The sequence below is a fragment of the Adiantum capillus-veneris genome, chromosome 17 (assembly GCF_014529385.1).
Source record: "Adiantum capillus-veneris isolate H3 chromosome 17, ASM1452938v2, whole genome shotgun sequence".
In the NCBI taxonomy this organism is placed as follows: domain Eukaryota; kingdom Viridiplantae; phylum Streptophyta; class Polypodiopsida; order Polypodiales; family Pteridaceae; genus Adiantum; species Adiantum capillus-veneris.
In genome coordinates this window covers 22065382-22092912 of record NC_140947.1, presented here as the reverse complement: position 1 = coordinate 22092912, position 27531 = coordinate 22065382, and the positions used below count along the sequence as shown (strand labels likewise).

At 47.9% G+C, this 27531-nt stretch overlaps 1 long non-coding RNA gene across 1 annotated transcript in view; it reads right to left on the bottom strand.

Annotated features, from left to right (window-relative positions):
* LOC147436909 (uncharacterized) overlaps positions 1 to 27531 on the bottom strand; it is a 118977-nt gene that overhangs the window by 28235 nt on the left and 63211 nt on the right. The gene's annotated exons all lie outside the window — the stretch shown is intronic.

Below are 27531 nucleotides of genomic sequence, written 5' to 3'. Positions count from 1 at the left end.
TACAGAGGTTTTTGCGCCGTTATGCTGCCAAAATCAGGTCGAAAACCTGCGTTTCCAGCCCTCGCCAGGTTTGGACAGCTTTGTGAAAGCTTGTGCGAAGTGGTCGGATCGTCTACCTTAATTTGAATAAAGAAATACCGAAAGGGGCGCCAGTCTTTGGGGCCTACAGGGTGTCGGTCTCGTGTGCGCAGTGACATTCTAGTCGTTGGACGAACTGTGTTCTCTTCCCTTCTCAATGCTCTGTGTAAAGTTAACAGGTAATTGAAATAGTACCGCCCTCTACGTTGTACAGGCCAGTTATAAAAAGGATATAAGTGGATGATGGTGACCTCTTCCCATCAACAATGCTGGTAACTTCTCATCAATAATGCACTAAACACACAACCTATTGATCAAAGGCAGTTAGAACAATATTGGTAACATAAAATGCTACAATCAAACAGGCCAACTCCATTGAGCTGCACCAGCGACAGGATAACAGTAAGTCTAGATCTGGAGACATCCAAAAACACACCATAATATGGCTAACTAATTCACAAGGAAACCATGAAAAAGACAGACGGAGAAAGCTTGCCATTAAAAGCCATCAACAAACTTACAGCAGGGGAGACAAAGACCAGGCATATCTACAGGGGCGAACGAAGGCTTTTATAGGTAGTGCAGGCTTTTATAGAATGCATACCAGTGGGAGAGAATTGTATAGAGAGATGTGCGAGGAGGAGAAACATGCCACTGACTTTTCAGCTACCAACGTTTGGGACTCAAGGAAGAGCTGTGAAAGTCATCAACAAGTTACGATGCAGTTGGTGCATTGGCAATGTTGGCCATGAGCTTGAGAGTCGCGTCGGACCTCCACAGCCCACTCTCTGATTGAGACTCAACGTATTAAAACCATCAAGTGGCGGACAGATTGCAAGTTGGCAAAATTTGGCCAGGTACTGCTCACCCTCTGTTAACCCTAGAGATGGTGAGTTAGTCATGTCACACACGTCCATCACCCCCTCGGGTACAAGGGGGGTGGTACAGCCCCATCACCCCACTTCTGCCCCTCATGAGAATGCATGGGGGGCCTCTAACCTATTGCCTCAAATGCCGCTATTGCCACAAGACTTATCACCTACTTTTCAAACAGGGCATGCCAGCCTTTTTACTCAACAACTTTTCCACCATCTGCCGCGAGATATTGCTGACCAATTGAGAACTCTTGAGGTTTTCTGTTGTCACGTGACACATCCAAGCCTATGTGTCCGTAGACAAACTACAGCATGACAAGGGTTCAGTTCAGTCAGGTCAGTCTAGGATAGGAAGTGATCTGGCACTTCTGTGAGTCTGTTTGCAGACCGTGCATGCCCCAGACACTTAGTGTAGATGCATATCCTCTGGTTGCACACAGCATGATCATAAGCATTCCCATCAGAATCCATCAGAGTCCTTCAGGGGAATTTTCCAGTGCATTTAGCCTATTTTTCCTATTTTTGACATTTTCACTTATTATTTTTAAGTGACTTTTGTTGGAAAGTAGGTAGGGCAAATTGAGTAAGTTTGTATATAAGCAAACCTATACTAGCACTAATTGGCAGAAGAGGCAGCAGGAGCACCTTGCTCAACAAGCAACTTCTCAGCAAGACCAACACCCGCAATAACCCTAGCGTTTCTCTCAACAAAAGACCTAGCGTTTTTGCATCAGATCAGCCTCGGCGTTTTGTTCACAGCAAATCAGCCCCGGCGTCATCACGACATAGCAGATCAGCCTAGCGTTTTGCATTTGCAGAACAACCGGCGACAGCAGCAGATTTTCAGCCCTAGCGTTTTTGCATCTGTATCATACCCCAGCGTTTTGCAGATTCTCCGCGATGGAACCTCAAGAAACACCAGCGTTTTCAGTTTTCAGCCTTTAGCACTCACAGAAGAACCCCCGAACCTCGCAGATCTCACCTTCCCGCAGCAGTTTCTTGCCGCACGGTCGGATCCAGCGCAATTTACAGTTTCAGCCCGGAAAACGCAGATTTCAGCATCTGCGTTTTCAGCGCGTCGTCATTGCATCGTCGTCATCGTCGTCGTCACCGACATAGAGTCAAAATTCAGCAGATAAAGATTTGCAGATTTCAGCCATTAGTGTTTTCAGATTTCAGCCCGTCTCGTCGTCGTCCTCATCGTCGTCGATATCATCGGCAAGTCCAAGCATTGTAGAGATTTGTGCAATCATAAGTAGACCGCTCTCGCCATAGAGAGTGGGGCCTTTGGAGGAGGGTTTTACAACGTCTCTGGTGTCATATTATCTTCTCTATCTCCCAATCTCATACACTTCCATTCACAGTGTCCATTCACTTTGTTTGTGTCCATTGCACTCTCTCACTAAAGGAACGGAAGGCTCTCCCTTCCGTAAGTAAAAGGAACCCTTGAGCACAGTTCGGAGCACTCATCTTGAGCAAAGTTCAAACATTCATTCCGCTGCACCTTACATTGGTATCAGAGCTTTGGCAGTGTTCTGTATCACTCAAGGAAAGAACCACAAGAACCACAAAAAAAAATTTGCTTGTTGAGGTTACACGAACCCAAGTTCACTTGGGCGTGTCGATTCCTAATCGTGTTTTTGAAGAGTGACAAGAATCCCAGGAAAGAAGGGCTTGTCCATCCTCCCCTTGTGCCTCTTTTCACTCATTGAGACCGGATCATGCACTTAGCGGCCGGCCAATCGATGTGAGGTGGGAAAAAGCAACCTTGGTGTGAGCGCAAGGCCGCCAAGGGGTGCGCCCGCAGAAAAGAGCAGAACTCGGGTGAAGAGAAGATCCTTCTCGAACACAGATTGCAAGCGAAAGAAGAACCTAAGAACCTCAAGAACTCAAGACCCGCAAGAATCCAAGTTCCTCGTGAACTTAAGAACCCAAGACTTCAGTGGATAGTCATCACTCGAAGCGGAATGGCTACTTCGCTTGGAGGTGATGAGCATGAGAGAGGCTAAGAAGAATTTTCCCTGCCAGGAGGTTTTTCCGACCCTCCCCCTTCCCCATCTACGTCAAGGATTGCACTAACTCCTATGGAGGCTTTCCACAAGATGGTGATGGACATGAAGTTAGGTCGTGAAGCACAAAAAGCAGAAAGAAAGGCCTACAAAGAACAAAGAGCAGCCATAGATCGTGAATACGAAGAAGGAATGGCAGCCATAAGGCGTGAAGCACAATTGGAAGCCAAAGAAAGACAAGTGATCGCGAGAACAAAGCAAGACAAGAGAAGGGCGACCAACACGTGAAAGAGTTCTTGCGACTTCTTTTCTCAAATGCAAGCACAGATGCAAGAGATTCAGAAGACGGTGACTCTCTCAGTCTCTTCTTCTCCCAAGCATGACACACAGGATTTGCATGATGATTTGAATGATAATGATGAGCATGATGATTTGGATGATACTGATGAGCATGATGATTTGCATGATCACGATGTGATTTCTCACAAGCATGATGATTTGCATGAAGATGATGTGATTGTTCACAAGGATGATGTGTTAGTTGATGCTTTGTCTAGCGAAGCTAACCTCGTTGCAAATTCGATCAATCACGAAGGATCGATCTTGGCTCTCGAGCCTAGATCCAAAGCACCCCTTCAGGAAGAACTGATCTTAGCTCTCGAGCCTAGGTCCAAAGAACCCTTACAGGAAGTACTATGTGTTCGAATGATTCGTCAACACGTATTGTTCGAGTGTTTCATTCATGATCGTTTCCTGTATTTTAGTCAACGTCTTTATGTGATCCCTTTTCGTAGGCATGAGATATTGTACGTTGAGCACGTTTCACTCATGAATGAGCACGGATTTATGCGAATTGTTCATGAAAAGCTGAAAAGTATGCATTCAAAGGAGAAACCAAAGGGAAGACTTGTTGCTCCTTCTGCACGCTCCCCTCCCCCCCCGCCTGCTCCTGCTCCCCCTAGCCATAGCCCCCCCTTTGCCTTCGCCCTCGCGCTGCCCCCTTGCGCGCTGTCCCCTGCCTGCGCGTTGTCTGTCCGCGAGCGCTGCTGAGCTTGCACCCAGCCTACGCGCAGCCCAGCCAGAGTGCAGCCCCGCCCGCTGCCCCCCTCTTGCTTGCTGCCCGCTGCCCTCGCCTCTCCAGCCCCTTATCCTCAGCCACCCCCGCCCCCCCCCTCCGAAGGCCTCGATTGAATTGCCTGGCAGTGGATTCTCAGTTGGATTCTTCTTGCCGAGCTCTCAAGCGTTAGCCTTCTCGTCCGCCCTTGTCCTTCAGAGCAGCAGACACTAATGGAGGCTCATGCTCCACCTCAGAGGGACTCCTCCGAAGCCCCCTCGCCCGACTCCGCTGAGCCCACCATTCGACTTGCTCTTTCACCGACAGAGCAAGCGAGCCTAGCCGCAGAGGTAGAGCATTTGCAGGTGACCTCGGTCATTTGCAAGATTCTCGGCACTCGACCTAGCAGAGGAGAGCTGCGTGACCTTCTCCAGGCCCGCCTTCTTGCAGAGGTGGGCAAGATCTTGGATATCCAGATTCTCAGACGGGGGTACTACCAGATCGAGTTCGAGACCTCCGAGAGGGCTTCCAAGGTAATAGCTATGAGTCCACTGGCCATCTGAGCATCACGCGCCCACTTTCGACAGTGGCGACATGGTTTTGACCCGACTTCGGATGTGCTAGTAGAGGAGGCAGACATCCCCATCTCAGTCTGCTTTCCGGGTTTACGGAGGGAGTACCTACCACTTCTCTCCAGGATTCGCTCCGCCATCGGGACTGTCCTGGAGACACCTCGTACGGCAGCATCAGTAGCTGCCAAGGCAGCTGGCATCCCCTCAGTTCGAGTTTTGGTCAGAGATACCCACACGCTCCCGAAGATCACCCTTCTGCCTCAGGTGAGTGGGGGTTGGCTTAGACAGAGTGTGGAGTACTCGGGTCTCCCGAACCAGTGCTTCATTTGCAGACAGATAGGCCACCTAGCGAAGGCCTGTCCACGCAGGAGGCCACGACCTGCACCTCAGCCTCAGTCCCAGCCTGCCAAGGCTGGGCCGCAGCCACAGCCAACGGCACAGAGCACAGATTCAGAGTCACCCTCCGAGCCTGGGGCTCCAGCGGAGGAGGGGTGGCAGCACGCTCGTGGCCATCAACGCCAGGGGCCACAGCGACAGCCTGGCACTCAGAGTCGACCTCAAGTGCCTACTCAGCAACAGTGGGTTCCCACGGGGAACCGCTTTGGTCCTCTTGAGCAGGAGGAGCCCCCTACGCCAGCCTCCACCTCCGCTTCACCCTCGTCAGCCGCCCCCTCTTCAAAGTTCCCCTCCTCCTCCTCATCCTCGCCCCCGCCCTCTGCTCCCGTCCACTCCCCACCTCGCCCCTCTACCTCTTTCGCCCCACCCTGCTTTTCCTCCCCTCCACACACCCCCCCCCCCCCCTCCCAGCTCCTTCTCCCTCCCCTCCTATTCCAGTTCCACAGTCGACTCAGGAGGCTGGTCCCTCGCAGGCGGCTAGGAGATCTCTTGGCAGCGCCTTTGCCATGAGTCGCCTAGCGAGAGAGGGTCAGCCCTTCTTGCGGCCCCATCTGCAGATTCAGACATCTTCCCTTGCAGCTATCCCTCGTGGTCTGACGAGCATTGACCTCCGACGCCGCAGGGATTTCTTCGACTACGGGTTCACTCGCTTTCTCGGCGATTCCGCAGCAGACCACGAGGCAGCCTGCTTCAAGGTCCATGCTTTGTTCCTCGCCGCTAGGGGGACAGAGGCCTTGGACTCAGCAATTGGTTTCTCCTTCCCCCTCCGTGGTAGGACCGAGACAGAGTGGTCCCTCCTCAGTGGTGGGATGGTTGCATACACAGGTTCTCGAGTTCTCTCACCACATGGGAGAATTTGGAGTTACAGATTTGCTGCAGACTTTGTGGCCACTGGCCAAGTTTGCGGTGACACCCCTAGACTCAGCAGGATGTAGGCACATTGTGGTGTACTTATTTGCTGATACGCAGTGTTTGCCTTGCTATGTATACATTCATGAGGACTCCTGGACAGAGGAGGTTTCTTTACACACGGCTCGCTCTGCTTGGGCTTGGGCTAGGCACTCACTACAGTCTCGCCTATCTAGAGGACGCTCGGATGCGGATTACTTCCCATCCAAGCCAGCCTCGAAGATAGCCCGTCTTGCTGCTGCTGTGGCAGCATCTGTTCTCTCTCGCTCCCCATGCTGGGCCGATTGCGTCAAGAGCTTCAGCGTTGCCTTGTGGGAGGAGAGATTGATCTCCTTATGCTATAGGAGCACCATCTGTCTGAGAGCCACGTTCGGCGATGCTGTCAGATTTTGCGTGGACGATATGATACCTTTTGGTCAGCTGCTTTTGGACCTGGAGGCATCCAGGGTGGGATATGTATGACTATTGCGGACTCATTGCAGCAGGCCATTGTTGGCAGAGGGATTATTGTGCCAGGCAGGGCTCAGTGGATTACTATGCAGGTTCAGGGTGGCCTTGTGGGCTTCCTGAACATCTATGCGCCCAATGTGGCGAGTATTCGTGCAGAGTTTTGGTCACAGATTGTTGAGTCTTTGCCACAGGCTCTGAACATTGGTGTGTAGGAGGGGACTTCAACATGTTGGAGGACGGACCTGCTTGGCCCAGATCTTTGTAGTGCCTTTCAGTACATTCTGCACACAGGAGTGATGCCGGATAGCATGAGTGAGGGACTGATTTACCTCATTCCAAAGGAGGGTGGCTCCTTGGATGAGATTCGACAGTGGCGCCCCATCACCATCCTCAACTCAGCCTACAAAATTCTTGCCAAGGCTCTGATCTTGAGGATTCAGCCACTTTTGGAGAGCCTTATACATGGGACTCAAACAGGTTTTGTCAAGGAACGCAGTATCCTTGACAACATCTTCACTTTCTGGGAGGCTTCTGCCCTGGCACGGCTCCATGGGGAGGACCTTGTGATTCTTCTTCTCGATTTTGAGAAGGCATACGACAGAGTTTACTGGGACTTTCTAGAGGGCACTCTACGCAGGATGGGCTTCTCAGATGCTTGGATCAGAGGGGTGTCAGCTTTGTACAGACAGGCTCACATTCAGGTGCTTTTGGCAGGAGGTAGAGGTGAGCACTTCATGCTCACATGATTGGTCAGACAGGGTTGTCCTCTTGCCCCCTTTCTCTTTCTGTTCTATGCGGAGGCGATGAGCAGATTTTTGGTGTCACAGCAGGTTGGTCTGAGGGGCTTAGTACTCCCTATACGGGGAGATGAGCTTCTGGACGCTGAGTTTGCCGACGACTCAGCCTTGTACTTAGAGGGCCAGGAGGCCAATCTACACAGATGTGAGCAGGCTTTGGAGACCTTCTACTGTGCATCGGGTGCACTGATCAACTGGAGAAAGACAAAGGCTTTCTCGGTTGGCAGTGCTCCCGTGCTAGATTGGATGCCAGGAGAGGGTTTCAGGTGGATTCCTCCAGGGACTGCAGTTCGGTACTTGGGTTGTCAGGTTGGTTTGGACTTGTCCCCCGAGCAGTAGATTGCTCCTCTTCTCCTGTCCATCAGGAGAAAGCTGTTACATTGGAGCTTAGCACGACTTTCATTGGCTGGTAGAGAAGTAGTTGCCAACCAAGTGTTGTTGGCGACTATGTGGTACATCACTTCTTGCTGGATCTTCTCGAGTTCTTGTATCAGCCAGGTAGAGAGGCTGATCAGGAACTTCCTTTGATCAGGTCGTGACACTCAGATTGCCCGAGCCAAGGTGGCTTGGTCGGTCATCACACTTCCTTGTTCTCAGGGAGGGCTTGGGATCATTGATCCAGCACGGCACAGCAGAGCCCTTCTTGGGAAGTTCGTCGTCAGAGGACTTCTTCCAGGCGAGGAGCCCTGGAAGGAGTTCTTGCTGCAGAGGCTTCGTGCCAAGGTGCCTCAGTCAGGAGGCCCTTGGAAACCTTCGACCAAATGGATCTTTAGAGAGTTACGCCGAGTTGGTTTGAGCAGGAGACTGGAGGACCGATTCGCTGTGAGCTTGCTTCGATCTTGGGAGCTCTTACGACGTGGCCTAGAGCAGAGACAGCCGACTTGCACGGAGGAGCGCCTACGGCAGCCCCTCGTCTAGAACCCCATGGTTAGCACTCAGAGAGGCCACTTGGTTGGGAGTCGGCCTCATGTTTCGTGGGGTCCCATGGCAGCAGGTCCAGCGCGCTCTCTAGGTGACTGGCTAGAGTTCACAGGTTTGTCAGAGGAGGTGCAGGGTGTCCAGCTACAGGGCATGCGAGGGGTGCAGAGCATGTGTCAGGACATCTCAGAGTCAGTTCCAGCTGAGTGGCTCATGCCTCTTGAGCGAGTAGCACCCCGGTGGATGGGAGCCTTCACACGGCTGGAGATTCTCATTTCAATCAGGGCCTGCTAAGAGACTGTCCCAGCCCTGTTTTTCGAGCTTCAGGGTGGGGGACGATTACAGCGAGTTGCAGTAGAGGCCCCGCAGGTAGCAGAGTGCTATTTCCAGAGGATCCGAGTTGTGGGCATCTGTGGGAGGACTTGCGTCATAGACCCTGACCCAGCAGCTCTTGAGACTGGACACTGGAGGCTATGGGCTTGGGAGTGTTGTCCACTGGCACGAGTACAGTGGGATCCTGGTGAGTGGCTATGGAGGGACCCCTTCTCTTCTGCAGACCACCCAGGAGTCCCCTTCTTTCAGTACACTGTTCGGCTTGGACGTCATATACTTGCAGCACAAAGAGAGGCCCGCCCCGCTGCAGCACGTTATTGGTAGGAGGAGGGCCTCACAGTCGAGTTCTTGGCAGTCTTTTGGCAGAAGCTATGGGACTCCAGACAGCCGAGGCGCGTCATTTTGTTCCAGTGGATGGTTGCACACAGAGCCACAGCAGTAGGGAGCTGGCTTGTGCATAGTGGTCTCTCGGCCGCAAGTGCAGCCTGTGAGCAGCTGGTGGAGAGTCAGCGTCACTGTCTTTGGGACTATCCCTCGGCCCAACAAGTGTGGCTACGAGTTCTTTGGCTGATGCCTGCCCTCTCCACGACTCGACAGTACACTTGGGGGGCAGCGGCTTGGTCCACCCTCACGGGCCCGGCACTTCAGTTTGAGCTATCTTCCACCAGTAGGATGATAGTGATGCAGGGGGGGTGACCTACACTCCAACCTGCTACAGAGCTTACTCCACAGGAGTGGTGTAGTGAGAGAGAGGAGTGTTGGGAGCTCATCAGTGGCCTAGTTCTATGGTTCATCTGGCGGGCCCGCTGTTTCCGCATCTTTGAGGCTCGCCCTGTGCCACCAGCACAGACTGTTCGTGACTTTTGGCTAGAGCTGATCCATACTCTCAGAGGACAGCTTGAGGGACTATAGGGCAGCTCCGACCGCATGCGGGAGCGCCGCGAGGCTTTCCTTCGACTCTGGCACCCTGGGCCTTTCTACACCATAGTCCAGGGGGTACTCAGATGGCACTACTGTCCACCTGTGTGGCTCTTCCCTCCCCCTATCTCTTGATCTAGCCTCATTGTATATATGCTGCTTTTTCATTGGGAGAGTCTCCCCATCATGCTTGTTGTAGCCCTCTCTTGTAGAGGTGGATGTAGCCCTATGGGCAGTTTTCATTAACTAATAGAAGGATCTTTTTCTCGAAAAAAAAAAAAAGTAAACATTCAAGGAAGTCGCAGTTCATGTCTCTTCATTGGCACGACACAGTGGTAGAAAGAGCACATGAAAGTATGAGCACCAAGCATGGGCATTTCCGTTGTGAATTGCCACAATTGATTGCTCTAGATCATAAGAGAAAGATTCGATCTCATTGTTTGCGTATGTGTGGTGAACGGGTTTGCACTCCGTCTATTTGTTCATCTACATTGCATGCACAGTCTTTGAGGAAGACAAGATTTTTTCCACTCACTTTACATGGAATAGGTATGTTCATGGTTTTGTGTTGGAAATGGTTTCAGAAATTTTCAGCCATGGAGATTCTTGAAGAAGACAGAAGCATGACTCTAGACAAAGTTGAAGCATCGACAGAGCCACAGAAGACTTTGTGTCGCTTTCGGCACTGCCCAAAGAAGAAAGCGTTGCAGACCTTTATGAAGTTTAACTATCGCACGACCCTCGCATTAGAGTGGGCCGGCGAAGAGTCTCTTCCAGGATTCCACATACTATTGGCGATCTCCCTCGACGCCATACAGCTCGGTACCAGTACCTCACTTTGAAAAGGAGGGGATGTCACGTGACACATCCAACCCTATGTGTCCTATGGACAAGCTATAGCATGACGAGGGTTCAGTTCAGTCAAGCCAGTCTAGGATAAGAAGTGATCTGGCACTTCTGTGAGTCTGTTCGCAAACCGTGCATGCCCAGACACTTAGCGTAGATGCATATCCTCTGGTTGCACACAGCATGATCATAAGCATTCCCATCAGAATCCATCAGAATCCTTCAGGAAAATTTTCCAGTGCATTTAGCCTATTTTCCCTATTTTTGACTTTTTTCACTTATTATTTTTACGTGACTTTTGTTGGAACGTAGGTAGGGCAATTTGAGTAAGTTTTGTATATAAACAAACCTAAACTAGCACTAATTGGCAAAAGAGGCAGCAGGAGCATCTTGCTAAACAGGCAACTTCTTAGCAAGACCAACACCCGCAATAGCCCTAGCGTTTTCTCTCAACGGAAGACCTAGCATTTTTGCATCAAATCAGCCTTGGCGTTTTGTTCACAGCAGATCAGCCCCGACGTCATCACGACACAGAAGATCAGCCTAGCGTTTTGCATTTGCAGAACAACCAGCGACAGCAGCAGATTTTCAGCCCTAGCGTTTTTGCATCTGCATCATACCCCAGCGTTTTGCAGATTCTCCGCGACAGAACCTCAAGAAACACCAGCGTTTTCAGTTTTCAGCTGTAAGGTGGAGCGGAATGAATGTTGTGTTTTCTCAAGATTAGTGATCTTTATTGCTCAAGGTTCCTTTAAGTTCTTAGGAAAAGAGAGAGCTTTCCGTCTTGTAGAGTGTTGTGGTCACGAACAAAGTGAGTAGATTATGCGTGCAAGTGAATGAGACTGAGAGAAGGAGAAAGAAGAGATATGACACCGAGAGGTTGTAAAACCCTCCTCCGAAGGCCCCACTCTCGTCGGCGAGAGTGGTCTACTTTGATTGCACAAAGGTGTACAATGCGTATGCAATGGACTGATGCAATGGGACTATGCCGATGACGACGACGACTTGATGGCTAAAATCTAGGATCTTCTAATCGCTGAATTCGGGGACTGTTTTGGTGGCTGAAAATGACTGTTTTGGCTGCGTTTTCTTGGGCTAAGGTTGGGGGAACTTCTGTAACCAACTGGGGTGGTTCTGCTATGCTTCGTATGCCGAAAACCTGCGTTTCTTCAAGGCTGAAATCTGCTGATCAAAACGATGATGCTGCAGGTCTAGGGCTGGCGTTTTGGGATGAAAACGCTGAACAAAGGCTGAGGTCTTGCTGGCGTTTTTGCTATGAAAAACGCTGATGCAGGTGTAGCGTTTTTGCCATGAAAAACGCTGGGCTGAGGGTGCTGTTGGGGGCGATCATGCAAGGGGGAAATGCGGGGGATCTGAGGTTCCAAGAACTCTAAAGCTGAGGTGGTTCTGTCGCGGGAAAACACCGAGGATGGGGCTGATTTGCAAGGAGAACAAGCGCTAGAAGAGGGAAGCTTCAAGGTGATGGTTCTACTGGGAATCCCCGCGAAGAAGGAGGTCCAAAAACGTTGGGGAGTTCTGGGGGGGGGGGTACTGCTGAGAAGTTGCCTGTTGAGCGGGAAGCTCCTGCTGCCTCTTCTGCCAGAAAGTGCTAACTTGGGTTTGCTTATATATTAACTTAGCAAAATTGCCCTACCTACTTTTGTTGGAAAGTCACTTAAAAATAATAAGTGAAAATAACCAAAAATAGGAAAATAGGCTATATGCACTGGAAAATTCCCCTAACTGATGCTAATGGATTCTGATGGGAATTCCGATGATCATGTTGTGTGCAACCGGAGGATATGCATCGATGCTAAGTGACTGGGCATGCAGGTCTACGAATAGACTCACAAAAGTGCCAGATCACTGCTAATATAAACTGACTGAACCCTGCTGTGATATAGCTTGTCCATGGACACATAGGGTTGGGATGTGTCACGTGACATCCCCTCCTTTTCAAAGTGAGGTACTGGTACTGAATTGTATGGCGTCGAGGGAGATCGCCAACAGCATCCGGGATCCTGTAAGGGACTCTTCGCCGGCCCACTCTGATGTGTGGGTCGTGCGGTACTTGAACTTCATAAAGGTCTGCAACGCTTGCTTCTTTGGGCCGCGCCGAAAGCGACACAAAGTCTTCTGTGGCTCCTTTCTTGCTTCAACTTCGTCTAGAGTTATGATTCTTTTGTCTTCAAGAATCTCCATGGCTGAAAATTCCTGAAACAATCTCCAACACAAAACTATGAACATACCCATTCCATGTAAAGTGAAGGAAAAAAATATTGGCTTCTCTAAAGACTATGCATGTGATGTAGATGAACATAGAGACGGAGTGACAACCTGTTCATCAAACACATGCAAACAATGCGCTCGAATCTTTTCTGTTTGATCGAAAACAATCAACTGTGGCAAATCACAATGGAAATACCCATGCTTGGTGCTCATACAATCATGTGCTCGTTCGGAAACTGTATCATGCCACGGAAGAAACATGGAGTGTGACTTCCTGACATACAAACTTTTCAACTTTTCATGAACAATCCGCATACATTCGTGCTCATTCATGATAGAAACGTGCTCAACATACAATATGTCATGCCTAGGAAAATAGATCACATAACGATGTTGACTAAAATACAGGAAACCTTCACGAATGAAACACTCAAACAATGCGTGCGTATCAATCATGCGAACACACAATACTTCCTGTGAGGGTTCCTTGAACCAAGGCTCGAGAGCCAAGATCGGTTCTTCCTGAAGGGGTTCTTGGGACCTAGGCTCGAGAGCCAAGATCGATCCTTCGTGATTGATCGAATCTACAACGAGGTTAGCTTTGCTAGAAAAAGCATCCACTAACACATCATCCTTGTGAACAATCACATCATCTTCATGCAATTCATCAGGCTTGTCTTTTTCATCCAAATCATCATGCAAATCATTATCATTCAAATCATCATGCTTCTCATAATCATGCAAGTCCTGTGTGTCATGCTGTGGAGAAAGAGAGACTGAGAGAATCTCCTTATCCCGAATCCTTTCAATCTTGTCCTGCATATTAGCAATGAGAGATGGAGAAGGAACAATGTCCTCTCCATGAAAGACAGTAGGAGAATCACTTTTGGCATTGAGAGTTAAAGTGTTAGCCTCCCAATCAACGAGAGGGTTCAGTTCATGAAACCATTTCATGCCTAAAATCATATCACATCCTGAGAGAGGAGAAACAACAAATCTTCTAGTGAAGGCAGTCTGTTGAATTGCAAACAACACATCAAGGCACTCCTTCGTGATGAGAGCGTCCATACCAGGACGAAAGCCAAAGACCTCGATATTGCTTGTCTTCTTAGTTGTCGCAAAATAAGCATTAAATTGATGCAACCAAGAATGAATAACTGTAGCATCCATCTTACCGTCATACTTACTGAAAATCAACTTTTTTGTGACTGGGATGGCTGGAATCCGCCTCGTGGCTTGCGCCACTTGATGAACTCCCACGATCTTTGGGTGGTTTGGTCTTCGAGGCTAGGACTTGGGCAATCAATTCTTGAGTGCGTAGATCTCGTCGAGCTTCACGCTCGACCACCAAAGCCAATCTACGAGCTTCATGCTCGGTCTCCAAAGCCAATCTATGAGCGGCACGATCGGCCTCCAATGCTGCGTTTCGTGTTGCCGCTTCTTCCTGTCTTAGTTCTTTTCTTTCTTTTCTTGTGTCGCGCTCGCGTTCTAAAGCAAGGCGCTTGTCTTCTTGTCTATCCATCATGGCCATCATCTGCTTCATCGTTGCCTCCATAGGGTCTGGTGGCGTAGATGGCGAAGGGGGAGGGTTGAAGAAATCATCTCCAGGTGGGGACGAGTCTTTTTTGCCTCTCTCATGCTCATCACCTATATGCGAAGTATCCATTCCGCTTCGGGTGACTATCACAAAGTGATGACGTGGCGGACAACAAAAACCCTAATTTCTGCCAAAAACCCTAAAATTCCTGCAAACCCAAATTTCTGTCAGAAACCCTAATTTCTGAAAATCGCGGAGGCTTTTTTTTTTTTTTTTTAATTTGAAAATGATGAGCGACGCAAATTTCGCTTTTTCTCTACTTAAGGAGAAAGAGAGAGAGAATGCTTTTGCTTTCAAGTTAAGACTCTCTAAGAGAGAGAGAGAACTGATGCTTTTTATTTTAAAAGCTTTTGGGGCTTTGCTTTTGGGCATCCCTTGTAACCTTTAAATTAGTGGTGAGGGCCTCACTTCTCAGAGCATCTGGACGCAGAGTCTGAGAGTGAAACCCTAACCATTCTCTTGTACTTTGATGATTGATTAATACAAAAAGAAATACCGAAAGGGGCGCCAGTCTTTGGGGCCAATATCTCTAGGCACGGAACTCCGTCGGGGCCAGTGCAAATCTATTGTGATCTGTGAATTTTTTTGAAGTGGTTATTTGGTGCTGTCACGGTTGATTCTTAACTTGGAGTGTCCAAGTCTGTTACAGTGGTATCAGAGCACGGCCGATTTCTCTTCTACGGGAAATCCGATCCCCGAATTTTTTCCCGCGGCACCTATGGCTTCAGGCAATGATCAGTCGACTCCCTCTGCATCTGGAGATGCGGGCTAGGATCACAACGAAGATTCTGGCAGAGAGTATGGCCCGCCTCGGCCTACTCAAGCGGAGCAAAGAGAGATGACGCGTCGTCAATTGATTGACGATGCAACGAAGATGATGCTCAGTTTTGCCAAGGACCCGAAGATGGCAAAATATATGAACCAGACCTCTTTGGAAGAGCTACAGACGGAGTGGCAGAGAACCACAACACCACTCCCGAAACCCGCTCTCAAGAAACCTTCTGCCTCCAAGAAATATACGGCGAAGAAACTGGAGAACGTGGTTGATGCACGGATTGCTTAGCTTTTCGACGTGCAAAAGAAAGACAAAAAGCACGGAAAAAAGCAGAAGAAATATACTGACTTCCCGGGATATTTGGGTCGTCAATCGACTTTTGACAAGGCAAAGAAACAGAAGAAGCGTGTTCAATTTGAAGGAGTACCTAGTTCTTCTTCTTCTTCTTCTTCTTCTGACAGTTCTTCTAGCTCTTCAGATTTGAGCGAAGAAGACAGAAAAGGTAAAAAGCGAAGCAAGAAACAAAGCTTCGGAAAGGGCAAGAAAAAGGCAAAGAAGACTACATCTCGCCCAGAGACTGACAGTTCTACTGAGGACTCGTCTATAGACAGCTCAGATTCCGATGACGGAAAGTTTTATGCGAACAAGAAGAATTTTTACAAAGCCAACCAGTATGACTTTCTCGAAGATAAAAGCAAGAAAGTCCGAGAGTTTAAGGAAGGTGGCCACTCGATCAAGTTTGATACTTTTTCAGGATACTCAGATGCTTCGAAGGCTTTGTCTTTTATACAGCAGTTTGACATCGCTTTCGCGGGAGGACGCTATTCAGAGCACTCCAAGATTCGGAGAGCTACCTCTTACCTTAAGGAGAATGCTCGTACTTGGTGGTCCACGCTTCTTTTAACAAGAGTGCGCCAGTTAAATGGCTGAAATTTAAGAAGCTTTTTATTTCTTCTTGGTTGACGCAAGAATATCAACGAGATGTACGAGCTGCTTGGAACCATCTTCGGATGACCAAGAAAGATACAATCAATGCTTATTGTGAAAGATTCTGGAGCTCTTTTCTACCCGCCTCTTCATTCAAGAAGATCTTGTTCAGAGAACAGATTGAGCGGTTTACCTTGGGTCTACCTACAGAAATCCAAGATCACTGCTTGGAACAGAAGTCAACTTCTATTCAGGAGTTGATGAGTCATGCGAAGCGGGGCTTTGCCATTCACTTTGGCAGTCTGACCTACCCCACAGATAAGGCCATGACACAACGAGCTGAACAGACTTCTGGGAATGAAAGTAGAAAGAAAAAGAGCAACCCAGAGAAAAATGATGCACGACCCAAGCTTACTTCTGAGGAGAGAGCTTGCTTCATCAGAGAGGGGAAGTGCTTTGGATGCGGGGAGCAGGGACATATCTCCGCAAAGTGCCCTAATAAGGCACAGAAAGAACAGAATGATAAAGACGACGACAGGTCAGAGAGTTCGAGAGCAGCTGAGGAATGTGGCAGAAAAGGCAGATAGAAAAGCAGAACTAGTACCACATGGCGTGGGACCTGCACCGAATCTAATGAATGAAAGTACAAACTTTGCCGCTTTTGGGACAAAGTGACGGATCAGGAAGCTCTTTTGAAGGAGCCAAGGCCAACTTCTTTTCACTTGGAATTGGCGGCTCGATTTGGAATTACGCCCGACAGACTGACGCCACAGGCGGAGGTAGTTCGACTGGCACCCGGATGGGATGTTGCCATTACACCGAGCATTGGCAAACTTTGTTTGCAATGACAGGGGTGTTCAGGGCACTCGAGTGATGTTCTACTCAGGATCCCTTGGTACCACAAGAACTATGCCGTGGTTGACTACCGGGCCGAGAAAGCGACTTTGATAAATGAAGGGCTTAGAGATTGTACTTGATGAACTTCAGTTTCTTACTCATTCTTTTGGAAGAGAGCTGAACGATGGATAAAGGTTGAATATGTTTTGACCTGATCAAAAGAACGCCAAGATTTTTCTCCACACTCATGCCGATTGCTTTTCAGAGGGCCTGAAGATCAAACCATTGATCTGATACCTGGAAGCACGCCACCGAATCGGCCACCTTACCGTGTGAGCCGAGTACAGAATGAAAAGATTATGAACCAAGTGAAAGACCTCTTGGAAAAGGGTCTTGTCCAACCTAGTACTTCACCGTATTGTTCTCCAGTGTTGTTGGTTTTGAAGAAAGACGGATCTTGGAGAATGTGCATCGATTATAGCACTCTCAACGAAATCACCATCAAGAACAGATTTCCGATTCCTAGGATCGATGATATACTCGACAGGTTACAGGGATCCTCGTGCTTTAGCAGGATTGACTTGAAGAGTGGATATCATCAGATCAGGATAGTGCCGGGAGACGTCTACAAGACAACTTTTCGGACGACTTTTGGGTTATTTGAGTTTTTGGTAAGCCTTTTGGCTTAACCAATGCTCCTGCAACATTTAACCGGATGATGGACAGGATTTTTCGAGAGCACAGGCTATTTGTTGGCACTTTCTTTGACGACATCATTGTTTTATTCAAGAATGAGGCAGAACACAGAGATCATCTGCTTCAAATCTTTCAGGCATTACGAGATCACACGTTAGTGATTAATGCAAAGAAAAGTGAATTTTTCCTACCAGAGATACATTTTTTGGGACACATTGTGTCAGCAGGCACCAGGAGTGCAAATGGACCCGGCCAAGATAGAGACTATCCGTGATTGGCCCGATTTGAGGAATGTCCATGAAGTTAGAAGCTTCTTCAGACTGTGTTCGTACTACAGGCGGTTCATATGAAAGTTTGCAGACGTTGCTTCCCCTTTGCATACTTTGACACAGAAAGGAGTACCTTTTTCGTGGGGACCCACAGAGGTGACTGCCTTTCGGACATTGAAAGAGAAATTGACTACAAGACCAAATTTGACTTTGCCGGACTTGCAAAAGTCATTTGAAGTATTTTGTGATGCTTGTGGTCGTAGTCTGGGTGCGGTCTTGATGCAAGAGGTCCATGTCATAGCTTACGAGAGCCGTTTGTTCTCTAGGCCGGAGATGACAGCATAGATCTATGAGAAAGAGCTTTTGGCGGTTATCCATGCTCTTACTTAGTGGCGGCATTACCTACTCGGAGCGGATTTTTACTATCTTTACAGACCATCAGAGTTTGCGCTACTTCTTGTCACAGAAGCAGCTTTCGGAAAAGCAGATGCGGTGGGCGAACATCTTGTCACAGTTCCACTTCCAGATTGTCCATGTGCAGGGACAGAAGAATGTGGTGGCAGATACTTTGTCTCGAAAACCGTTGGTTCTGGCTATTTCCGCGATACATTATAGGAGCTTCGAGGATATGGTCGATCAATATGCCACAGATACAGATTTTGCAGATATTTTCACACAGCTACGGGATGGGGAGACAGTAGCTGGATACTCCCTTCGGGAAGGCTACTTGATGAAAAAGACTATGTTGTGCGTTACACAGCCGTTGAGGGATAAGGTTATGACTGAATGCCACTGTCCACCTTTTACGGGTCACCGCGGCATTGCTACCACCATGAAAGGGGTAGAGAGATATTTCTTTTGGCCGAGATTCAAGAAAGATGTGGAAGAGTTTGTGCGCAGTTGCTTGGTATGCAAGAAGGTCAAGTTTGACAGGCATAAAGCACAGGGATTGTTACAGTCTTTACCCATATCCACCCGCCCCTCGAAAAGTATTGAAATGGATTTCATTTTTGATCTCCCGAGAACACAGAATGATCACGATGATTTTCCGATTACATGGCAGTCTGAGACGATTGTCTCCGACGGAGACCCCAGATTTATGAGTTTGTTTTGGAAGGCAATTTGGGAGAACATTGGCACGCGGTTGCAGTTCTCGTCATCGTTCCACTTGCAGACTGACGGGCAATTTGAGATTGCCAATTCAATGATTTTAGATTTATTGAAGTCTTGTATCTCGGATCAGAAGACTCAATGGGAAAAGAACTTACCTTTGGTGGAATTTGCCTACAATAACACGATACACTCTTCGACGGGGAAGACGCCATGTGAGATTGTTGAAAGTGCTGCGAAGGTTCCATCCTTCCTGAGCACGAAAGATTAGATATTGGAAGCGGATGAATATTTGCGAGATTTGGATACGGCTTTTGCCAAGGTTCGCGAGACTTTGCAGAAGTCTCAAGAACGACAGAAAAAGGCAACGGATCTCCATCCTCGCGACTTGAAATTGAAGGAGGATGATTGGGTGCTCTTACTTTTGAGAAGGCACGCCTACGAAAGAAAAAGGGAAAGGAGAGGCTTTTTCCAAAGCTTAGTATGCGATACTACGGACCTTTCCAGATTACTGAAAAGATAAATGATGTCTCCTTCCGATTGAAACTGCCAGATACTTGGAGGATTCATAATGCATTGCATGTGAGTCTCTTGAAACCTGTTAAGGGTGATGTGCCTGATGATGGGGAGCCTGATAAGCAACCCGCAGTGGAAGAAAATGAGGAGACCCTTGTTCTTGAACAGATTTTGGCACATACGGATACGAAGAAAGGTAAAGTCCGAAGGCGGTTCTTGGTTAAATTCAAGAACTTTCCTGCATTTTATGCGAAGTGGATGGAGGAGGAGGACCTAGCAGATACTCCTCGGATTGTGAAACTTTACCTCGATGTTTTGGTTTAGCATAGTCTACTCCAAACGGAACCCAGAAACTCAGCTTGGCCGAAGATCTGGTGCAGTGGGATGCACAAGAGGGGAGTTACTCCGCTCCTTTGTCAACAGATGCCTCGATTTTGATACTAAAGTCACTGATGTCTCATTGAGCTTCAGGGATACTGAGAGCTGACAGTATTCTGCTGGATGACTTTATGAAATGGAATTCCTGATTATGATACTGATTTGTTCTTGACTTCTTGTGAGTGCAGGAACTGATAGACGAAATGACTGCAGCATTTTGGTCTGATTGATCTCGAATAGACATGGTTGCAATAGGTGTTAGTCAATTGGACATCGATGAGGTCCCGATTGGACCTAGATGTGATTGCTAGCTACATTGCCGATAAATCATGGTCTAAGATCCGAATGAATGTTGAATGTCATGTGATGTCCTGTGATGTCTGGTGATGTCCTGTGATGTCGTGTGATGTGACTGTCGATTGCGTACATCTGCTAGATGTGTGTTCCTAGTACACAGGTACTAACAATCAGTGTCTGCTAAGACGGTTTATGGCTTTTGTCGGTTTTGCAGGCGTAATCGCGGTCGATTACAATGCTTTCAAGAGGGGGGTATGTCACAAAGTGATGACGTGGCGGACAGCAAAAACCCTAATTTCTGCCAGAAACCCTAAAATTCCTGCAAACCCTAATTTTCGGAAATCGCAGAGGCTTTTCTTTTTTCTTTTTCTTTTAAAATTTTTTTTAAAAAAAATGATGAGCGACGCAAATTTCGCTTTTTCTCTACTTAATGAGAAAGAGAGAGAGAATGCTTTTGCTTTCAAGTTAAGACTCTCTAAGAGAGAGAGAGAACTGATGCTTTTTATTTTAAAAGCTTTTGGGGCTTTGCTTTTGGGCATCCCTTGTAACCTTTAAATTAGTGGTGAGGGCCTCACTTCTCAGAGCATCTGGACGCAGAGTCTGAGAGTGAAACCGTAACCGCTCTCTTGTACTTTGATGATTGATTAATACAAAAAGAAATACCGAAAGGGGCGCCAGTCTTTGGGGCCAATATCTCTAGGCACAGAACTCCGCCGGACCAGTGCAAATCTATTGTGATCTGTGAATTGTTTTGAGGTGGTTATTTGGTGCTGTCGCGGTTGATTCTTGACTTGGAGTGTCCAAGTCTGTTACAATGACGACCATGCACGATATCTTGGGGTCTTAAGCTCGCGAGGAACTTGGGTTCTTGAGGGTCTTGAGGTTCTTGAGGTCCTTGATTCGTGAGAATCTTGGGTTCTTGAGGTTCTTGATTCTTGAGGATCTTGGGTTCTTGGGGTTCTTGAGGTATTCTTTCGCTTGCAAATCGCGTTGGAGAAGGATCTTTGCTTCACCCGAGTTCTACCCTTTTCTGCGGGCGCATCCCTTGGCGGCCTTGCGCTCACAACAAGATTGCTTTTTCCCACCTCACGTCGATTGGCCGGCTGCTAAGTGCACGGTCCGCTCTCAATGAGTGAAAAGAGACACAAGGGGAGGCTGGACAAGCCCTTCTTTCTTGGGATTCCTGTCACTCTTCAACAAAACACGATTAGAAATCACCACGCCCAAGTAAGCTTGGGTTCGTGCAATCGCAACAAGCAAAAAAAATTCTTATGGTTCTTGTGGTTCTTTCCTTGAGTAATGCAGAACACTTCCAAAGCTCTAATACCAATGTAAGGTACAGCAGAATGAATGTTGTATTTTCTCAAGATTAGTGATCTTTATTGCTCAAGGTGCCTTTTAGTTCTTAGGGAAAGAGAGAGCTTTCTGTCTTGTAGAGTGATGTGGTCACGAACAAAGTGAGTGGATTGTGCGTGCAAGTGAATGAGACTGAGAGAAGGAGAAATAAGAGATACGACACCGAGTGAAACCGGCTTGTTCAATCCAAAAAGGGCGATAGACTTTGCTTCAAACCTTGATTTAGCTTTCACCCATTATTAGTCGTCTATTTTACCTGTACTTTCAAGACACAACAAAGGGGAGAGGGATACAGGCTGCTAGATTGCACCTGTATGAGTAGACCGACACCAGATTGGCCCCTAACTTAGGAACCCCTTTTGGTATTTCTTTATTGTTCAAAAGAGGGAATAAACGTTGTGGTTCTTTCCAAGCTGCCCCGCACAACCTTGGCTGAATTTTGACTATTCTGGCTTGATTGCGGCAGCTTAACAGTACTAGAACCCTTCACGGTCAGTATTCCCACGCATTAAATGACTTTCCTGACGCATACGGGCACTTTGCAAAACCTGGCGAGAATCTGCAGCACGCTGAATTCTCTGTTTTCAGCCCTGAAAATGCGCCAGATCGCCTGTATAGCGGTCCCCTTGCGTCCCCGAACCTCCTGGGGGTATTAGGGTCCGTTTAGGGCCAAAACCCTAAACCTGCAAAAATACACAGCAGGCTGTAATTTACTGTTTCGGGCTCCGTTTCGCATGCCGGTCGCATCCGTAGCAAGTCCTCGAGCTCCCGCACCTGTAGGGCTACTTGCCCTTTGAATCGGACGAGATTTCGAGCGTGAAACCTCTCCGAATCACCTGTACCTGCGGGGGATTAGCCGCTAGCTAATCCAGTACCTGTGCAAGAGGCTCTTGCCTCGGCAATCGTGCATGAACCCACAAAACTCTACATTGGTCAAATGAAATGCCCACTAGTGGGGCATAACATACTGCCATAGAGGAGAGAGAGGGCAGTGCGTAGCGTGCAAGGCATCACTCCTGGCACCGCATTGTGCATAAGAGGGAAAGCAAGCACTCCATAGCTCTTAACCTGTGACAAAACTGAAAATCAGCCTCCTCTCTCATTTTAGGCGCCCCCTCCTCTAGCGAGAAGTAGCAGAAGGCTCACAGAGTGACACCTCGCCCAGTTTTTGATTTTGGCCAACTGGGCTAAAAATATCTCAACTGGTGCGTCAGTTGACTTGACAGCAGAGCAATAAAATGTTCCTCTTGTCATTCCGGAGCTAATGACACAAACACATTTTCGGGTCCCAAAATAGCAGTTCCCTAAATTTTAGGAGATACTGCCATTGTATGTTTCTAGGTCATCCGACCCCCTTTGTACACTGCAGCCACACCCTGAAATGTAGCCTCTGTAGCAAAGGATTCCACTTTGGCTAGTCAATGAACCCACTTTGGCTAACCATAGTCTTGGTCCAACCTTAGTGCTCTCTTGCGCTCAGGCCTGGACTCCCTCTAGAAAGTTCCACACTAGCTATGCAATGCAGGGCAGTTAGATTTCCCGAGGGGTGTTTCCAAAAAGTGAAAGTAAATAGATAATAAGAAAGAAATCAACAAAAAGGATAGATAGTAGTCACACGCTGGTGACATACCCCCCTCTTGAAATCTCAAACGTCCTCGTTTGCATTTATGTCGTACATGCTCACGGTCAACACTGATGTATTCAACACCTGTCGACACATGTACGACACATACATGCTCATTGTCAACCCTGGTGTATTCAACACCTTGCGACTCATGTATTGCCTGCGTGTGAACCCTGTCCCAATGACATAGTGGTAGCTTCGCACTGTGCCATTGCTTTGAGTCACTAACTTTCCAATGACAAAATGACTGCACATTTTGCCACTGTCTTATAGTACACGTTGGATCCCGTAACACTTTCGAGCATACCCAAACCGACAGTTTAAGAATGCAGTTACACATGTACTCTTTAATAGAAGCAATTACTGTATCCTTGACAAACTGACAAGAAATACTCACTTCTATAGCACTAACCAAACTTTTGGACATTCCATAAGAGCAATTACCAAAGTGACAATCTGTACAGCTCTAACATTCATGTAGCAGGTATTTCATTTGAGCTCACTTTAAATACCATGTACATCATTTGTTTTAAAAGCCATTGTCACACTGACAATCCATGTAGCTCTGAAACTCAAGGGGTCAAGGTAGGTTGCAAATCGAAGGCTTCAAGGTAAAGTGATAACACAGTTGGTGACTCTGCAAGTTCACCTTCTTCCATCCACTTAACATCCATTGGTGGATAGTTTTTGAACTTTACCAAGTAACGCCTAGCAACCTTGCCTTTCACTTTTCTTTCCTTATGTGCCAAAATCAGTTCAGGAACCAAGATCTCGTCAAGTTCCTCGACTTCCGGTTGATCTTCAGCTGGCATATCTTCTGGCACATCACCCACATAGGGTCTGAGAAGACTCACATGAAACGCATTGTGTGGCATCCCAAATTGGCCCTGAGTGCTCTGAAACCCTGGTAGCATGCCCGTGACACCATACATGGGGTTAGGCATCATCGTTTGAGCACTCCCGAACACTGTTCCTAGCGTGTAAAACTGATTTCCAGGTGCATGACCAGCCATGCTCTGGAATACCGATCCACCTCCAAAATAGCCAGGGTGTACTGAAGGTGGTGGAAAGACCTGTTGCATAGCCTATAGATTGCTTCCCTGCCCATTAGAACCAGCTATAGGCTGCTGAAAGGTGGCGGGCTGAACTGGTACAGCTTGAAAGACTGGCATCTCAGCCACCTGTTCTTGCACCTTAGGCACAGGTTGTGGAGACTGCATGTTCTCCGTCAAGTGTACAGGTGTTTCCATTGACTGTGCGGTATGAATCACCTGTGCTCGAGCCTTAACAGGCTTTTGAATATGATCCAATGACCCAACTTGTTCAGACGGAACAGGAGGTTGCAGAAAGGCTAAAAACCTCGGATTCTGCATAACTTGTGTGAACATAGCCACAGCAGTAGCCAACTGGGTCATGAATATATCATCATCTGTCTGTGGTGGTCTTTTGGACTCACCCACTTCATGTGTCTGTTGACCCTGTGAAGAGGAAACCTCTTCAGTCACATCATCTGGTCTGTCAGCCATAATTGCAATTCCATGTGTCTGGTCTAAGATCCCCTGTGTCTTCAAGCCCAACCTGACCAAGGCTCACTTCTATGGGAAAAAGTGATTTAATCCCATCGATGGAACCATGAAACCGGCCTGTTCAATCCAAAAAGGGCGGTAGACTTTACTTCAAACCTTGATTTAGCTTTCACCCATTATTAGTCGTCTATTTTACCTGTACTTTCAAGACACAACAAAGGGGAGAGGGATACAGGCTGCTAGATTGCACCTGTATGAGTAGACCGACACCAGATTGGCCCCTAACTTAGGAGCCCCTTTCGGTATTTCTTTATTGTTCAAAAGAGGGAATAAACACTGTGGTTCTTTCCAAGCTGCCCCGCACAACCTTGGCTGAATTTTGACTGTTCTGGCTTGATTGCGGCAGCATAACTGTACTAGAACCCTTCACGGACAGTATTCCCACGCATTAAATGACTTTTCCGACGCATACGGGCACTTTGCAAAATCTGGCGAGAATCTGCAGCACGCTGAATTCTCTGTTTTCAGCCCTGAAAATGCGCCAGATTGCCTCTACAGCGGTCCCCTTGCGTCCCCGAACCCCCTGGGGGTATTAGGGTCCATTTAGGGCCAAAACCCTAAACCTGCAAAAATACACAGCAGGCTGTAATTTACTGTTTCGGTCTCCGTTTCGCGTGCCAGTCGCATCCGTAGTAAGTCCTCGAGCTCCCGCACCTGTAGGGCTACTTGCCCTTTGAATCGGACGAGATTTCGAGCGTGAAACCTCTCCGAATCACCTGTACCTGCGGGGGATTAGCCACTAGCTAATCCAGTACCTGTGCAAGAGGCTCTTGCCTCGGCAATCGCGCATGAACCCACACAACTGTACATTGGTCAAATGAAATGCCCACTAGTGGGGCATAACATACTGCCATAGAGGAGAGAGAGGGCAGTGCGTAGCGTGCAGGGCATCACTCCTGGCACCGCACTGTGCATAAGAGGGAAAGCAAGCACTCCATAGCTCTTAACCTGTGACAAAACTGAAAATCAGCCTCCTCTCTCATTTTAGGCGCCCTCTCCTCTAGCCAGAAGTAGCAGAAGGCTCACAGAGTGACACCTCGCCCAGTTTTTGATTTTGGCCAACTGGGCTAAAAATATCTCAACTGGTGCGTCACTTGACTTGACAGCAGAGCAATAAAATGTTCCTCTTGTCATTCCGGAGCTAATGACGCAAACACATTTTCGGGTCCCAAAATAACAGTTCCCTAAATTTTAGGAGATACTACCATTGTATCTTTCTAGGTCATCCGACCCCCTTTGTACACTGCAGCCACACCCAGAACTGAAATGTAGCCTCTGTAGCAAAGGATTCCACTTTGGCTAGTCAATGACCCCACTTTGGCTAACCATAGTCCTGGTGCAACCTTAGTGCTCTCTTGCCCTCAGGCCTGGACTCCGTCTGGAAAGTTCCACACTAGCTATGCAATGCAGGGCAGTTAGATTTCCCGAGGGGTGTTTCCAAAAAGTGAAAGTAAATAGATAATAAGAAAGAAATCAACAAAAAGGATAGATAGTAGTCACACGCTGGTGACACCGAGAGGTTGTAAAACCTCCTCCGAAGGCCCCATTCTTGTCGGCGAGAGTGGTCTACTTTGATTGCACAAAGGTGTACAATGCGTATGCAATGGACTGATGCAATGGGACTATGCCGATGACGACGACGACGACTTAATGGCTGAAATCTGGGATCTTCTAATCGCTGAATTCGGGGACTATTTCGGTGGCTGAAAATGACTGTTTTGGCTGCGTTTCTTGGGCTAAAGTTGGGGGAACTTCTACAACCAATTGGGGTGGTTCTGCTATGCTTCGTATGCCGAAAACCTGCGTTTCTTCAAGGCTGAAATCTGCTGATCAAAACGCTGATGCTGCGGGTCTAGGGCTAGCGTTTTGGGATGAAAACGTTTAACAAAGGCTGAGGTCTTGCTGGCATTTTTGCTATGAAAAACGCTGATGCAGGTGTAGCGTTTTTGCCATGAAAAACGCTGGGCTGAGGGTGCTGTTGGGGGCAATCATGCAAGGGGGAATGCGGGGGATCTAAGGTTCCAAAAACGCTAAAGCTAGGGTGGTTCTGTCGCGGGAAAACACCGAGGATGGGGCTGATCTGCAAGGGGAACAAGCGCTAGAAGAGGGAAGCTTCAAGGCAATGGGTCTCTTTGAAATCCCCGCGAAGAAGGAGGTCCAAAAACGCTGGGGGGTTCTGGGGGGTTACTGCTGAGAAGTTGCCTATTGAGCGGGAAGCTCCTGCTGCCTCTTCTCCAGAAAGTGCTAACTTGGGTTTGCTTATATATTAACTTAGCAAAATTGCCCTACCTACTTTTGTTGGAAAGTCACTTAAAAATAATAAGTGAAAATAACCAAAAATAGGAAAATAGGCTATATGCACTGGAAAATTCCCCTAACTGATGCTAATGGATTCTGATGGGAATTCTGATGATCATGCTGTGTGCAACCGGAGGATATGCATCTATGCTAAGTGACTGGACATGCATGGTCTACGAATAGACTCACAAAAGTGCCAGATCACTGCTAATCTAAATTGACTGAACCCTGCTGTGGTATAGCTTGTCCACGGACACATAGGGTTGGGATGTGTCACGTGACATCAGCCTTCAGCACTCACAGAAGAAACCCCGAACCTCGCAGATCTCACCTTCCCGCAGCAGTTCCTCACTACACGGTCAGATCCAGCGCAGTTTACAGTTTCAACACGGAAAACGCAGATTTCAGCACCTGCATTTTCAGCGCGTCGTCGTCGCATCGTCATCATCGCCGTCGTCACCGACATAGAGTCCGAATTCAGCAAATAAAGATTTGCAGATTTCAGCCATTAGTGTTTTCAGATTTCAGCCCGTCTCGTCGTCGACATGGTCGGCAAGTCCAAGCATTCTAGAGATTTGTACAATCATAAGTAGACCGCTCTCGCCATAGAGAGTAGGGCCTTTGGAGGAGGGTTTTACAACATCTCTGGTGTCGTATTCACTTCTGTATCTCTCAGTCTCATACACTTCCATTCACTTTGTTTGTGTCCATTGCACTCTCGCACTAAAGGAACGGAAGGCTCTCCTTCCGTAAGTAAAAGAAACCCTTGAGCACAGTTCGGAGCACTCATCTTGAGCAAAGTTCAAACATTCATTCCGCTGCATCTTACATCTGCACTGTGGCGCAGAGCATCAAAGGACGTAAATACTGCATCAAATAAA